The sequence below is a fragment of the Macrobrachium nipponense genome, chromosome 35 (genome assembly GCF_015104395.2).
Source record: "Macrobrachium nipponense isolate FS-2020 chromosome 35, ASM1510439v2, whole genome shotgun sequence".
NCBI classification, from domain to species: domain Eukaryota; kingdom Metazoa; phylum Arthropoda; class Malacostraca; order Decapoda; family Palaemonidae; genus Macrobrachium; species Macrobrachium nipponense.
The window spans coordinates 34,243,267-34,256,899 of NC_061096.1; the positions used below are offsets into that span (position 1 = coordinate 34,243,267).

The 13,633-nt window shown below is 38.8% G+C and overlaps 1 protein-coding gene across 8 annotated transcripts in view; it reads right to left on the reverse strand.

The window, feature by feature from the left end:
• The window catches only part of LOC135208575 (WD repeat-containing protein 7-like), a 263,777-nt gene extending 257,968 nt beyond the window's left edge, over positions 1-5,809 (reverse strand). For 7 of the 8 annotated variants that reach the window (XM_064240911.1, XM_064240915.1, XM_064240914.1 and 4 more), the window contains exon 1: positions 5,590-5,809. The gene's annotated coding sequence lies outside the window, so the exon portion shown is untranslated. Of the gene's footprint in view, positions 1-5,498 lie in introns of all 8 variants that reach the window. The other variant, XM_064240910.1, reaches the window with a different exon arrangement.
• Positions 5,810-13,633: the final 7,824 nt, after the last annotated feature.

Genomic DNA, 13,633 nt, shown 5'->3' on the forward strand with positions numbered 1-13,633 from the left:
TCTGCGGGAACTGTCAACAATGTTGGAAAAATCCCCCTGGGAGGAGGCAGGAACTCCCAGGCCGAGATTTTCCCCCGTCGCATACCAAATTCCGGACTTCGATGCCAATTTGGCTGGAGGGAAAGAGAACACAGTCTTGCCCGCTTCCCTCTTTTCCTTCAACCACGTATCAATTCTTTGAAGAGCCTTCTTAGCCGTAATCGAAAACTTCATCTTCAAAAACGAGGACTTCTTCGGAGTTTTATTCTTGGAGAATTGAGAAAGGGGTGATGTCGGAGCTGCAGGCTGAAAATCCCCTTCAAAAAGTGAAAGAAGGCAATTCGTTAATTTCTTATAGTCTGAAGAAGGTGCTTCACCATCTTTTTCTTCCTCAGATTCTAAGTCTTCTATCTCCTCTTCTGCCGAAGACACATCCTGTAACCCAAGGTCTTGCTGCAGAAAATCTTCTCCAACCTCGCGGGAAGAAGCCGGCTCCTGCCGCCTGCGTCCTGCGTCCTTCTGAGCTCCGAGGTTGCGTCCTGCGTCCTGTTCCGGAAGCTTGCGTCCTGCGTCCTGCTCCGGAAACTTGCGTCCTGCTTCCTGTTCTCGTAACTTGCGTCCTGCATCCTGCTCCCGTAACTTGCGTACTACCCGAGACTCCGAAGCGTGATGAGAAGGAGGCAAACCATCATGCGTCCTTTTAGATGACTTGACGGGGAGAGATGCGTCCTTACGCCTCGTAGGAGGATGTTCCGATGTTCCCACGATTTAACTAAATCGGCTAACCTTCCTTGCATCTCTTCAAGGAAGTTCCTAGTCTCTGTTTCCTGGCGGGAAGTCTGAGCAAGCGGAGAACGACGACGAGAAGGATCATCAAAACGAGAAATTCGATCCTGAGCTCTACGATAAGGAGAAGATATCGGAGAGACTGCTCCGTATTCAGAAGGAGGGCTCCTATCCAGAGAACCGTCGTATACATGAGGTCTTGCGTCTTGTCTTGACTTAAAGGATCTCCTCCTTTTAAACGGAACCACCTCTTCCTCATCACTAGAAGAGAAAATCTCGGGACTACTCCACCGCTCTTGAGGGTCACGCTCATCTTGAGAAGACGTAGGTCTATGCGTCCTCTTCAGAGGACGCGAAACTTCCGCATAACGTCCATACTTGCCTGACGCAGCACTATCTGTAGAGGAAAAACACTTCCCAGTGTCGCCTTTTCTATGACGCACTGCTGCAGCCTGGACGCAACAGGACTGCCTGAAGTGACGACTGATCGTAAGGGAACCCCTCTCGCCTCCCTTCGACTGTCGACATGCCTTCTCCCTTGGGTCTGGGAGCTTGGCAGAGGCCTAGGTCTAGGAGCACGAGTGAGACGATCAGCCGCCCCCTCCACTACACTGACACTTTCAAACGTACCCACTTTGTTCGTAAGACGCTGAATCTGATCGCCCATTGACGCAAGGGCGGCAAACACTTTCACATAATTAGTATCCTCAGAAACAGCAGCAGGCGCAGGAGAGACCTGAGGAGAAGGATTAACAACTTCTACTTGGGAAGAAGGGGGAGAAATGACAGAAGTATTCAAGGCCTTACTAGAAGATCCTGACCTCTCACTCCGAGACACCGATCTTCTTACTCTATCCTTTTCTAGTCTCTCAACATATTTTGTGAAAGTCTTCCACTCCTTCTCATTTAAACTTTCACACTCATTACATCTATTATCCCAAGTACACAAAACCTCTCTACACTTCTTACATACTGTGTGAGGGTCTACCGAGGCTTTCGGCAGTCTCACCTTGCACCCTTCTTTCATACACACTCGAAATACTACACCAGAATCAGACATTATAAGAACTTCCAATCGCGATTGCCAATCCAACTTTCCAATACGATACCCAATAAACCATCCAAGTACAGCGAAAGTCAGCTAACGAGTTTCGAATTCTAGCAGGGAACCAACAACGATGTTGCCGGTTCAGTGGCAGAAAAAATCTGACGAAAATGGGAATGATTCCGAGCACCAGCGCCACGGGAGCGGGGTGGCGATCACCTGAACTACCAGTGATCTAGCGGTTGCCGCGAGTTTTGAAAATTCTGCCAGTGCGAACAGAGAATATAGCTATATATATACCTGCCAGGTAAGTGTCATACATGAAAACAATGTTTTTGAATAAAGTGACACTTTACCACTAGGTTATAAACACTTACACATACAATCTTAATACGTACAAGATCCAATGCATGAAATTTATGATATAGCGATTGATAATTCATGCTTAATAAATACCTTCATACACGTTTTTAGTAGTACAATCATGTATGTATAAAGTTTTAAGCCAATTCTTCTTAATGAACACCATATTCTTTGGAAGTCTGAATTTTAAGTCAATGGCTCCTGAAGGCCATATGAACAGGTTTCATTTTCTGAATAATAATAATAATAATAATAATAATAATAATAATAATAATAATAATAATAATAATAATAATAATAATAATAATACAGGCAGTCCCCGGCTTACAATAGGTTCGGCTTACGACATTCAGAGGTTATGACGCTATTCAATCATATTCGCCAGAATATGACTCAAAAATGCAAAATAACCCAATATTTTAAGGTTTTTTAAAAATGTAATAAAAGTAAGGTTTTCTTAGGATTTTTGACAATTTTCCAGCTTACGACAATTTTCGGCTTACAATGCTTCTCATTAATTAACAGAACCCCCGTCGTAAGCTGGGGACTACCTGTAATAATAATAATACTGTAATAATAATAATAATAATAATAATTCTTCATTGATATGGAAACCAGAACCTTTTATATAGGAGTATTCTCAGCAACAGGTCAACAATAGGACATAACCCATCCACCCAATCAGGCTATCATCTCAATAAACATAAACTATTCTAAAATAATTGGGTAGTATAGACTGAAGGTGCCTACACAATATACACCATACAAACTGAAATCTAGCTATGTAATAATACTGAAAATTAAAACTTGTCTATTACATGACATCAGCTCCTCATGAATTTTCTCAGATACTAAGGACAGACAAAACAGGTGATGGAGCAGACATTAACCTCCATACATAAATGGAAAATGTGAAGGAAATGTAAAACTGCTGTTAAGTATGTGACATTTGAATACAGACATAAAACATGACGCATTTAATATAATGACATAAAGGCTTCTCACAACAAGAAAATGAAAATGGCAGTTACCACATCAACCACTAAATACAAGAGAAATATAATTCAATAATAAAAGAGAATAATGTCTAAATACCATTAATGATTACATAAGGCATACTGTGTGTAGAGATTTCAACTTGTGGATTAATCAACAAAGAGGATTTGACAGTTCTACACATTATAATAAGCTATTCAGAGTATAATAAAATACATACTTGAACTAACCTCAAGATCTGATTAAATATCAGTCTAAATCATTGATGACAGTAATAATGAAAGAAAAATTAAATGTAGTGACTCTGATCTACCTTATCAACATGTGATTATAATATACTTTTATCATATATATAAACACATTAATGATTCAAACTGAAAACAATCTTTTGTGAGAGAAGAGTATTTTTAAAGTTATTAAGACTTAAGAAAGAATGGATCAATGATTTTCATAGTATTTGTGAATAAATTTACTATTGTGCAAAAGTATAAAGAAAATAAACTGCACTGGTGCAAATGAATGTGTAGATTGCTTGCTTAGGCTTTTATAAAAAATTCTACTTCAATATAAATAGCAATAAATAATTTTGTATCAATGTGATAAAGGCAGAAAATAAAGAAAACCCGTCATCATTTTATGATAGAAATACAAGTGCCTAGGAGAAGAAATCACCAAGCTAAGAAATGTATTGGCAAAGGAAGGAAAAAGTTTAAGAATGCTGAAGGGAAGTCCCAGTGGGGCAAAGCCTCTGTCGAGTAGGACATGGTATCCTGAGTATGGATATGTAGGTTATGGGCATGCATGGAAGAGGCAAAGCCACCAATCAGGTCTAAATGTGAGATTTTGTTAGTTATCGATATGCTGCCTCTTGGTGCATTTGATCTTTTTAATTTTGGATGGTTATGAGGTCATCCATAAGCAAAGTCTCCGTCAAGAAAGATTCTGCATCCCAAGAAAGTTTATGCTGAGGTAAGATGCAATGTAGTACTAACTAACGTTAGATTGACCAGCATCAAATTATGACTAGCTGCTTTGACTTAAGTAACTGTTTTGAATTTTTTGTGGGTAATTCTAGGCAATAACTCTGCACGGACTGCGAGGAATGTTCCTGTGAATGCGACAGCCACTAGGGATTGGGTCATCCAATGTATTTCGCCATGTTCACTACTAGCCCCTGGGGGTTAATTACAGTCAACCCCCAAAAAATAACGGTAAATTCTTAATAAGCAACCAAAATACTATAGGAAACTGTAATTTCCAAAGAAATACCAGACGCAGAGTTATTAGCAAGATTTCCCTTCTTGTGCACCATGGGGTGGAACCATAGACGGTTATTGGGCAACCAACTGGGAATTTACCACCTGCATTTCTTGTTCTAGTGATAACATTGGCGCCCTTCGTGGTTTGTTTGTATGGTGCTTTTACGTTGCATGGAACCAGTGGTTATTCAGCAACGGGACCAACGGCTTTACATGACTTCCGAACCACGTCGAGAGTGAACTTCTATCACCAGAAATACACATCTCTCACTCCTCAACAGAATGGCCAAGAATCGAACCCGCGACCACCGAGGTGGGACGCTAATACCATACCAACCACGCTGCTGAGGCGCTCCTTCGTGGTTTGGGTGTGTATTTCCAGAGCATCTGGTGAGTACCTATAACAGTCTTTTTGTTTTCGCCACTTGAAAACCCTAGTCTCCTGCTCTAGTCCCCATAGAGGTATGGGTATGCAAACAAATATTACCTACTAGCTAAGATGCTATAGGCTATAAACCATAGCTGACTTGGACTATGATGCTGAATAGAATTAAAAATCTGAGCAAAGCATTGGAAAATTACAGGATTTATATTTTTATTGAAAATTAGCCTAATTTACCATCCTACTCATGTACCACTGATTTAGAGTTTTCTAAAGCTCGTTATGAAAGTAACCTGACCAAGGTTAAGTTAACCCATCTTGTCATCTGCCAAACAGCAATAGGAAATTCCTTAATGTGCACAAAATCATATACCTACTCCACAGAACCTAGTAGGTAGTATACCCAGTAATAGGTAGGTAGCTAGCTAACAATAGGTAAGGTAGAGTAGGTAGGTTGTACCTAACTGACTTTACCTAACTAGCAGCCAAAATACTACAGGAAATTGCAACTTCTCGCTAAATATTGGCCTTGTCTCTATTACTGATTAACTGCTCCCTGCCTCTATAGCCTAGCTAGTACTGGGAGGTAGGAAGGTACCTACTAGGTAGGTAGGTATGTGACATTGACAACCCTAAGGTCAGCACCGACATGACACTAGGGTTATGATGAGAGATCTGTAATACTCACAGATAAAATATAAAGTGACTGACACGAACTTCGTCGCACTTATGTTATTTCATCGTCAATAAAAGTGAACCTGTCCCTTGGGCCGACTTACCCCAAGTGTTAAGCAGAAAGTAGCAGGCGCAAAAGAGTAGACCTAAGCAACGATACACCCGTAACCTCCTCCTTTTCAACACAGCTGAATCACCTCATATTTCACTCCTTGCCAACAATTATTACATTATTTCTTTAATTTTCACAGAAAGTTCACTATTATTAGAATAATTTTAAGATTATTGATCAAACACCAGCCATAGTGATCATCTGACATTGACGGACTAGATTTTCAGCCAATGACGAGCTGATACCTGCATATTTTAGTAATGTGTCTCATTTTCACGTGAAAATACGTATGGTGTGTAAGTTAATTAAAGCCAAATTAAATCTATATAAGGTTCTAGAATTTTTAAATATAATTCACTGTATTGTATTTCTCAAACTGTATTAAGTAGTGTTCCATAAAGAGAACATACACCACAAAATAAAAAAAATATTACTAATTGAGGTTTGACACATCGTTTCAAAGGGTTTTATTTATACTCAATCATCTGTTTCTGGTAAACACAGTATGAAAACCTCCAATGACAAATTTCAACTGCAATTATTTATACCAGAGCCTAGCATATAATACTTAACTGTATTTCCTCACTGGATCCAACAATCATGGATCTTTGTAAATAACGTTCTTCAACTTTGTACAAAACTACAGATACACAGAGAAGTAACTATACATCAGTATATATTATATAATTAAAATATAATATATATATTATATAATCTATATATATATATATATATATATATATATATGTGTGTGTGTGTGTGTGTGTGTGTGTGTGTGTGTGTGTGTTGTGTGTGTGTGTGTGTGTGTGTGTGTGTGTAAGTTGAAGGTTGCCACCAGGAAACAATTACGAAACACCTCATTCGTCCTATAATTCCAAATAATTCATGTCATTCACTGAAGCTGAAGATCTACAGACTATAAACCCAAAAGGGCTTTAGTCCAAAGGGAAATCAGCAGACGGAGAGACTCGTTGTAGGAAAAGGTGATAAATGTGAGTGAATAGAAAAAAAAGGCCGATACACCTGAATTTAGGAGACCGAATTTGCTCATCGATGAATCAACACTTGTCGGTCAGAAGATTTCACAACTGCATTAGGCAAACTAATTCCTATTTTAACCGTAGTCAAAATAAAACTCTAGCAAAACTATCTATTATAAATATATATATATATATCTATATATATATATATATATATATATATACACCAAGGTCTAAGGTTAGGTTGGGTTTGGTTAGGTGGCATAAGTCCTCACCTTTCCCCAAATCGGATGACTACCATCTCGAATAAGATCCTTTCTCAAGTTTATGAGTTCCAGTTAACCTTGGTGATATAACTGAAATGGTAACATGTAAGACTACTGAAGTGAGATTAGATGACATTAAAATGTTCCCTCGCTGGCCATGTCCCTCACATCTATTAATTCCCCTGAAATTTTGGGACTTCAAGTTCATGGGCTCGGTATGTGAACCAGTCTCATCATAAACCTTCCAATGATAAATCAATGCCCACAGCACTGTTGCCTTTAGCGTGCCACCTGGGCAAGATCTGGGGAGAAGGAGAACAGTAGTTGCCAAGGGCTACCCATTCCTCCTTTCGGTGGAACCAGCTCTTCCTTTAGAGCCAAGTTAAATCTGATCAGCTAAAAAAAAATGGGACCACAGTACCTTCTGTCAAGGTTGATTTAGAATCTTTTCTTCTTCTTTTTTTCCAAGGGAGGATTCTTGTCCTTTTATACCTAATTTTTGTCTAATTACACTGGATAAGAGGGGAAGCAAAGGTAGTCGCAGGTCACAGTCTAGATACTCTCTGGACTGTGTCGCAGGTAAAGGGAATGAAATGGACTAAGCGCGAGAATGAACATCTTGGCATAGCACAAGCGATAAGGTAATGGATCGCTGTGATTCTATTAATTAAAACAGAATGATCAGCCAGATAAGAAACTAGTAACCATCGTATTAAGTAAATCCTGAACAGTAAGTTTGCTTACGGCAGCCTTGAACCAAATCCTCTAGATAAGGCCTTAGCATGGACAAAAGCAATGACGCAAGATTCTACAAAGTCTGTAAGAGATTTGTTGTTGTTAGATTAAGCTGGCCTTGTGTCAGCACGGGCTCTTGCTCGTGAGAACGTCCCCTCAGAAATTTCTAGAAGAGGTGCATTAAACATGAAAAAGACACGACATGAGACAACGAGCTCATAGGGCTCATTAAAATCTATTCATGTATTCAAAAGCAACATGGCGGGATTCCAGATGTACTAGATCTATAGAAACCAGATCACAAGGGCAGATTTATATAAGCTAGATAACTCACAAATGGAATCCAATAAAAGTGAAGGTTCCATTTATTTCAAATATTGAGTATGAGAACTACTTGTTTCTTGGTGGTTATGAGTACTTATAGAATTTATGGGAATATACTTTAAAACTTGTGTAATCTTGATAAATGCATATAAGGTCTTCTGCGGACCGCATTACAAGATTAAAAACAGTTACATAGCTGAATAAATGGTTGTGTTTTGGACATGTGAGGGTTAATGTTGACAAATATCAGTTTCGGAGTAGACAATGGTCCCATTTCATATCATTTTATGGAAACATGATTCTCTCTCTCTCTCTCTCTCTCTCTCTCTCTCTCTCTCTCTCTCTCTCTCTCTCTCTCTCCTCTCTCTCTCTCTCTCTCTCTCTCTCTCTCTCTCTCTCTCTCTCTCTCTCTCTCGTGGCTTTTTGCAGGTCATTGTGACTGCGCACCAACGACCTCAAGAGTAGGTTCTGACACTTCATTAGGCATAACTGGTTCTGAGCATCTCTGTCTTGGTCCTGTAGAGTGACTTCTGCTACTGACTTTGTATTGGAATCCATAAAAATCTTGATATTGATTAAACATTCATGGCAAAACAAAATTATTTAATGACAAAAATTTTACAGTACTAGGAACCCTATCCTTTGACGAGAAAGGAACCTGTTATTTGACAATCAGACTATTGTATTCAATTTTGTAACATTAGAAAGAAAAATCTGAAATCATTACATCGTTCAGGAAGGCGAAAAATTATATCTCTTACAATTTGAAAGATGGTAAAACACAAAATAAAAATCCTGCGTCCGAACCCTGATTCATTTCAAAACATTATCAACTCTTCCACAACCCATAGAGACAGCTAGGCAAACTAGACACAGGCGAGTGAGTATATAACCATCGTTTAACTTCGCTGACGAATGCAACAATTCAGAGGAGTTGTCCCGTCTAAAGAAGACTTTAAAGACAGGTAATGCAACCGATGAACAGACGAAACCACCTCTTGAATACTTAGTAGGTCCACGAGACCAAAGTCTAAAGATTCCTTGCGCGAGACTAGCATCGCATTGAGATGGATTCCGATCGCTTCTGTTATTGGAAGCCGCAGAATTGGGATAATTTACTTAGTCACTGACTCGTCACTCGCCGTCACCTTGGCTTCTGCAGCTCTCTCTCTCCGAGTATATATTGTGTCATCCCTAAGTAAACTAAAAATATTGTGATCCTCCTCAAAATCATGTTGACGTAATTAAAAGTATTGTTTATGGAGCTGCCAATGTTAGTCATGACAGTAATTTCCCTGCGTGCTGTAAGAAAACTTTGACCGATCTTAAAAAAGACAATACAATCGATTCACATCACAAAAGCTGATTTTAAATAGTATAGTACTTTTAGATAAAGCTGACTACATATATGCAAATCCTACTGGATGATGATACGACTTACAAAAAACTAATATAAAATCTACTTGGTCAAGACAAAAAAAAATAATAATAATAGCACAGTGAAAAAAATCTTCGAATCTAATAAAGAACCACTAGGTCCATTGTCAGTCAAATTTCCCTCGTTACTTCTGTAAAGGTTAGTAACAACGCAAAAAAAAAAAAAAAAAAAAAAAAAAAATCCTATGCGGCCTATTTAATCAGTACTGTTGGCTCGATATCATATCAACTTTCGAAATATTACCAAGCTTGGAACTATCTCCGATTCTCACATATATAATTCTCTAGATTTAGTTGATAAATTAAAAAAAATCCCTTTTTGCCCCACTGATAGATTCGTTAGTTTTGATGTTTTCTCTCTTTTTACTTAAGTCCCTATAGATTCTATTTCAGAGTGTCTTAGTAAAGAACTAACCCAGCATTATTTTATCGACAAATATTTGGTATGGCAATGGCCAACCCTTTATCATCCTTTCTCTCAAACTTGTATCTGGAATTCTTTGAAAAACGCTATTTAGCTAATATCATTTATATTCCTTGAAGTGGTATAGACACGTTGACGAAGTTCTAGCTGTTTTGCCTGCTGGTATTGATGTAAATGGTTTTCTCTCAAATTTGAATAACCAGATACCATCAATTAGTTTACTTTAGAATTGAAAAAAGACAATTGCCTCCCTTTCTTAATTGTTTTAATACATAGAGAACCATTTCAATGCAAATCCAGTATTTATGGGAAACCGACCAACAACTTAACTTTTGTCCATTTTTATTCAGGCTATCATATTAATATCAAATTATCAATGTCTTCTATGTTCGGACGAGCATTACGCATTGTCAGTCCCCATATTTGGATCAGGAAATTGAATACATAAGAAAAATGGCGACAGATTTATGTTATCCTTCACATATATTAGATATTTGCTATAATAAAGCCTACAATTATAAATCAGTTACCTTACAGATATTTTCTTTGTAGCAGTGTTTAATATGGGTTTTGTAAAATTGTTCACTTTGAGAAAATTTTTTTTATTGTTTATCAAAATGAGATTTATTGAATCGTATTTGTATAACAATTTTTGTGGTCAGTTACTTCCCTGGATAATCTTTTAATTGTCTTGTCCCTGCTTTCAAGCAGTTGGATTTAATCTTTTGTAAACTTCTCAAGTTAAATTGTACCCCTGTTTGGGTAGGTCTACTAATTCTCCAGATGTGTTGGATTCCGAGTATAAAGTTTCCTTTATAATTCCTATTCATACGAGCTTTCTTCGTAAACTTACTTTCATATTTATATATCAGTCTGCTTGGTATAGGACGAGAGTCGAAATGCCGTGTTTCACTTTTCTTCGTGGATTTTGCCTTTATGTCTGTGCGTGTATGTGTGTGAAACCTTTTACAATGACTTTCAGACCAGCAGCAAAAGCGATAAGGATAAACAACAGATTCTAAAGATAAAGATGACAGCCTCGCTGTACTGTACGACACTCAGATTCTAGAACTTTCACCTGAAACGTCGTCAGTATTCTGTGCACTGAGGCGCAGTCTCTAACGTGGCGACGACAACACATTAGTAATGCAAATTGCGTTGCTTCCCTGTGACGTAATAGATCCGAAGTGAAACGAGTTTAGTTGACTCTCAGTAAAAATAACTTCCGTTATGAGTTCCAACACTTGTCAACTACTTTATCAATATCGCCTAAAAGAAGTTTTCGTCTTAATCATCCTTGCTTATTAAGGGAGATTCTTCTACCCGTCCTCACTCGGTCTAACTGGTTATACACCTCATATTCATTGGCTATTGTTTATGATACCGCCACCGCCCCTCCCCCCCTGAGAATAACTATCGTCTCGCTTTTGGATGTTGAGTCGTCTCCTTTCCAATTCCTCTTTCACTTCATCTAGTCAAAAAGGGACAAAAACATGGAAAATCAGAATGAAACTGAATGTCGTCGTGGAGGGAAAAGTGCAAAAGAATGGAGGGACGATTCAGCAAAATCTATAGTCTATAGTCTAGAGTAATGTAAAATGCTAATCAAAAGATAGTGTGAGAGAATTTGTAGTAGAAGGATAATGTACACAGTCTACACTCCAGCAACCTTGCTCTGCTGCACGAAAGAAGAATATATAACTAAGAAAGCTTCAGTGGATCAGATACTTGCGCATTCAGAAAGGATGAATCACATTACGGACAGAATAAAAACGCAAAAGCATATCAGCTTAAGGCAAATGAAAATAACAAAAACCACAGCAAGAGATTAGTGACATTCGAAATGAGGCCTTGGAAGAGAAGCAGAGGAGAGAGGGGTAGGGGGTTGACGGTTGGGGAGCGGGGTTGATGGCGAAGGTTATCTGATGAATAGTCTCACCACTGTGGCGTGAGGATTGAGGGTTACCCGGTCGAAGATCTCTTAATTTTCAATTATGATATGACAACGTACATTTTTACCAAGCAGATCACTTCCTGAGAGAGAGAGAGAGAGAGAGAGAGAGAGAGAGAGAGAGAGAGAGAGAGAGAGAGAGAGAGAGAGAGAGAGAGAGAGAGAGAGAGAACTAGTACCATGTGGACTGTGAAGTCATAACAATACGCCGAGGGAGTAAAAAATTACATTGCAAATGCAACCAACTGCCTATTGCCTAACATATGCAAAAAGGAGAAGAGAAGTAGTGTCTGAAACGCAGGTGTGCAAAGCATCCAGGTTTTTCATCAAAGCGATGAGATCAAACAAAAGCGACAGACTTCAATCGGTTCATTCAATACCTCTTCCCTATACAGATTTGCAGAGAGCCCAAGTTTACCAGCTTATTTTGATCCTGCATCCTTAAAACACCCAGCATTTCTGTCCGGGTTTTCATTAAGAAATAATTGAGAGACAATAGCTGAGACGTCTATTGAAATATTACATCGTCGTGAAAGCTTATCATTAGTTTAACTGCATATATTTACGTCGGTTATTTGACGAATGCAGCTGTAACAAACAAGGTGTGCTTGATGGTGTAATGAGAGTGAGTTCGAACCCCATCTGGAAGGGAGACTTTCTTTATTCCTTCCATTTCGGATTTTAAGGCTTTTGGAGGGAAGCTCTATTGAGGAAAATTAATAAACTCAGAATTCAAGAGGTGAGTGTGGCTGTAGTTGATTCACATCAACCGTGTTATTTGATGTCTAGGCCAGTCCCTTACGACGCTCCTGATTGGCTATTGATAAGCCAGTGACAGGACTGGAAACTCTCAGTCTCTCGAGAGAGTTCACATGGGTGAGATGTATGTTCCAACTCTCCTGAGGGATATTTTTGAAAGTCATATCCATCAGGAGAGGTGAAACATGCATGCTACCTATATGAACTCTCTCTCGAGAGACTGAAAGTTTCCAGCCCCGTGTTTGGCTTATCAACAGCCAATCAGGAGCGTCGTAAGGGACTGGCCTAGACATCAGTTGCACGGCTGATGTGAATCCACTATAGTACAATACGTATAAAGGGTAATAGGTGGAAAGTAAAATACTTAGTAAGCTTTAGATCACCGGCAAAGGACATATATCAGGCACATGCATGATCAACCTTCCATGAATTATAGCTACTATGTGGTCAAGCACTGGGGCACTTGAAGCCATTCAGCGCTTTAGACAGTGAAAAGAAGAAGTTGAAGAGTTTGGACAGCAAGATTGGATAATGGAAGAGGAATAGATGTGAAGTAAAAGGCTGAAAAGCGTGCGCAACTATGGCTGAAGGGACATTGCAAACAACACTTAAAAACAACAGTGCCACAATAGACAGAAGTCTCCCACTGAAGTGTCGCATACGTTTTCTTTCGAGCTACCTCGTTTTCTAAAGGCCGATTATTGGAAACTGCAGATTTTGTTGCAGTTTGTTGTCTGCGGCATAATTATATTTTTGCACGGTAATTTTGTAAACAGAGTAATGATTATGAGAGATGTTTGTCAATGTATAATGGGAGAGATGACAGGCAGCTGTTAAAATGTAAGGAGACGACGTTAAAGTCAACAGCTAGACTTCTAAGGAAAACTGCATTGCTATAAACTGCCATGCATCATTTAGTCTACTATAGGCTTCTTACTTTTTCGGACTTGTATATTAGTACATATACGTGTAGGTACATTTCCGTTTGCTGATTTCGTTATTATTATTATTTTATTTTTTTTGCTCTACCACAGTCCTCCAATTCGACTGGGTGGTATTTATAGTGTGGGGTTCCGGGTTGCATCCTGCCTCCTTAGGAGTCCATCACTTTTCTTACTATGTGCGCCGTTTCTAGGATCATACTCTTCTGCATGAGTCCT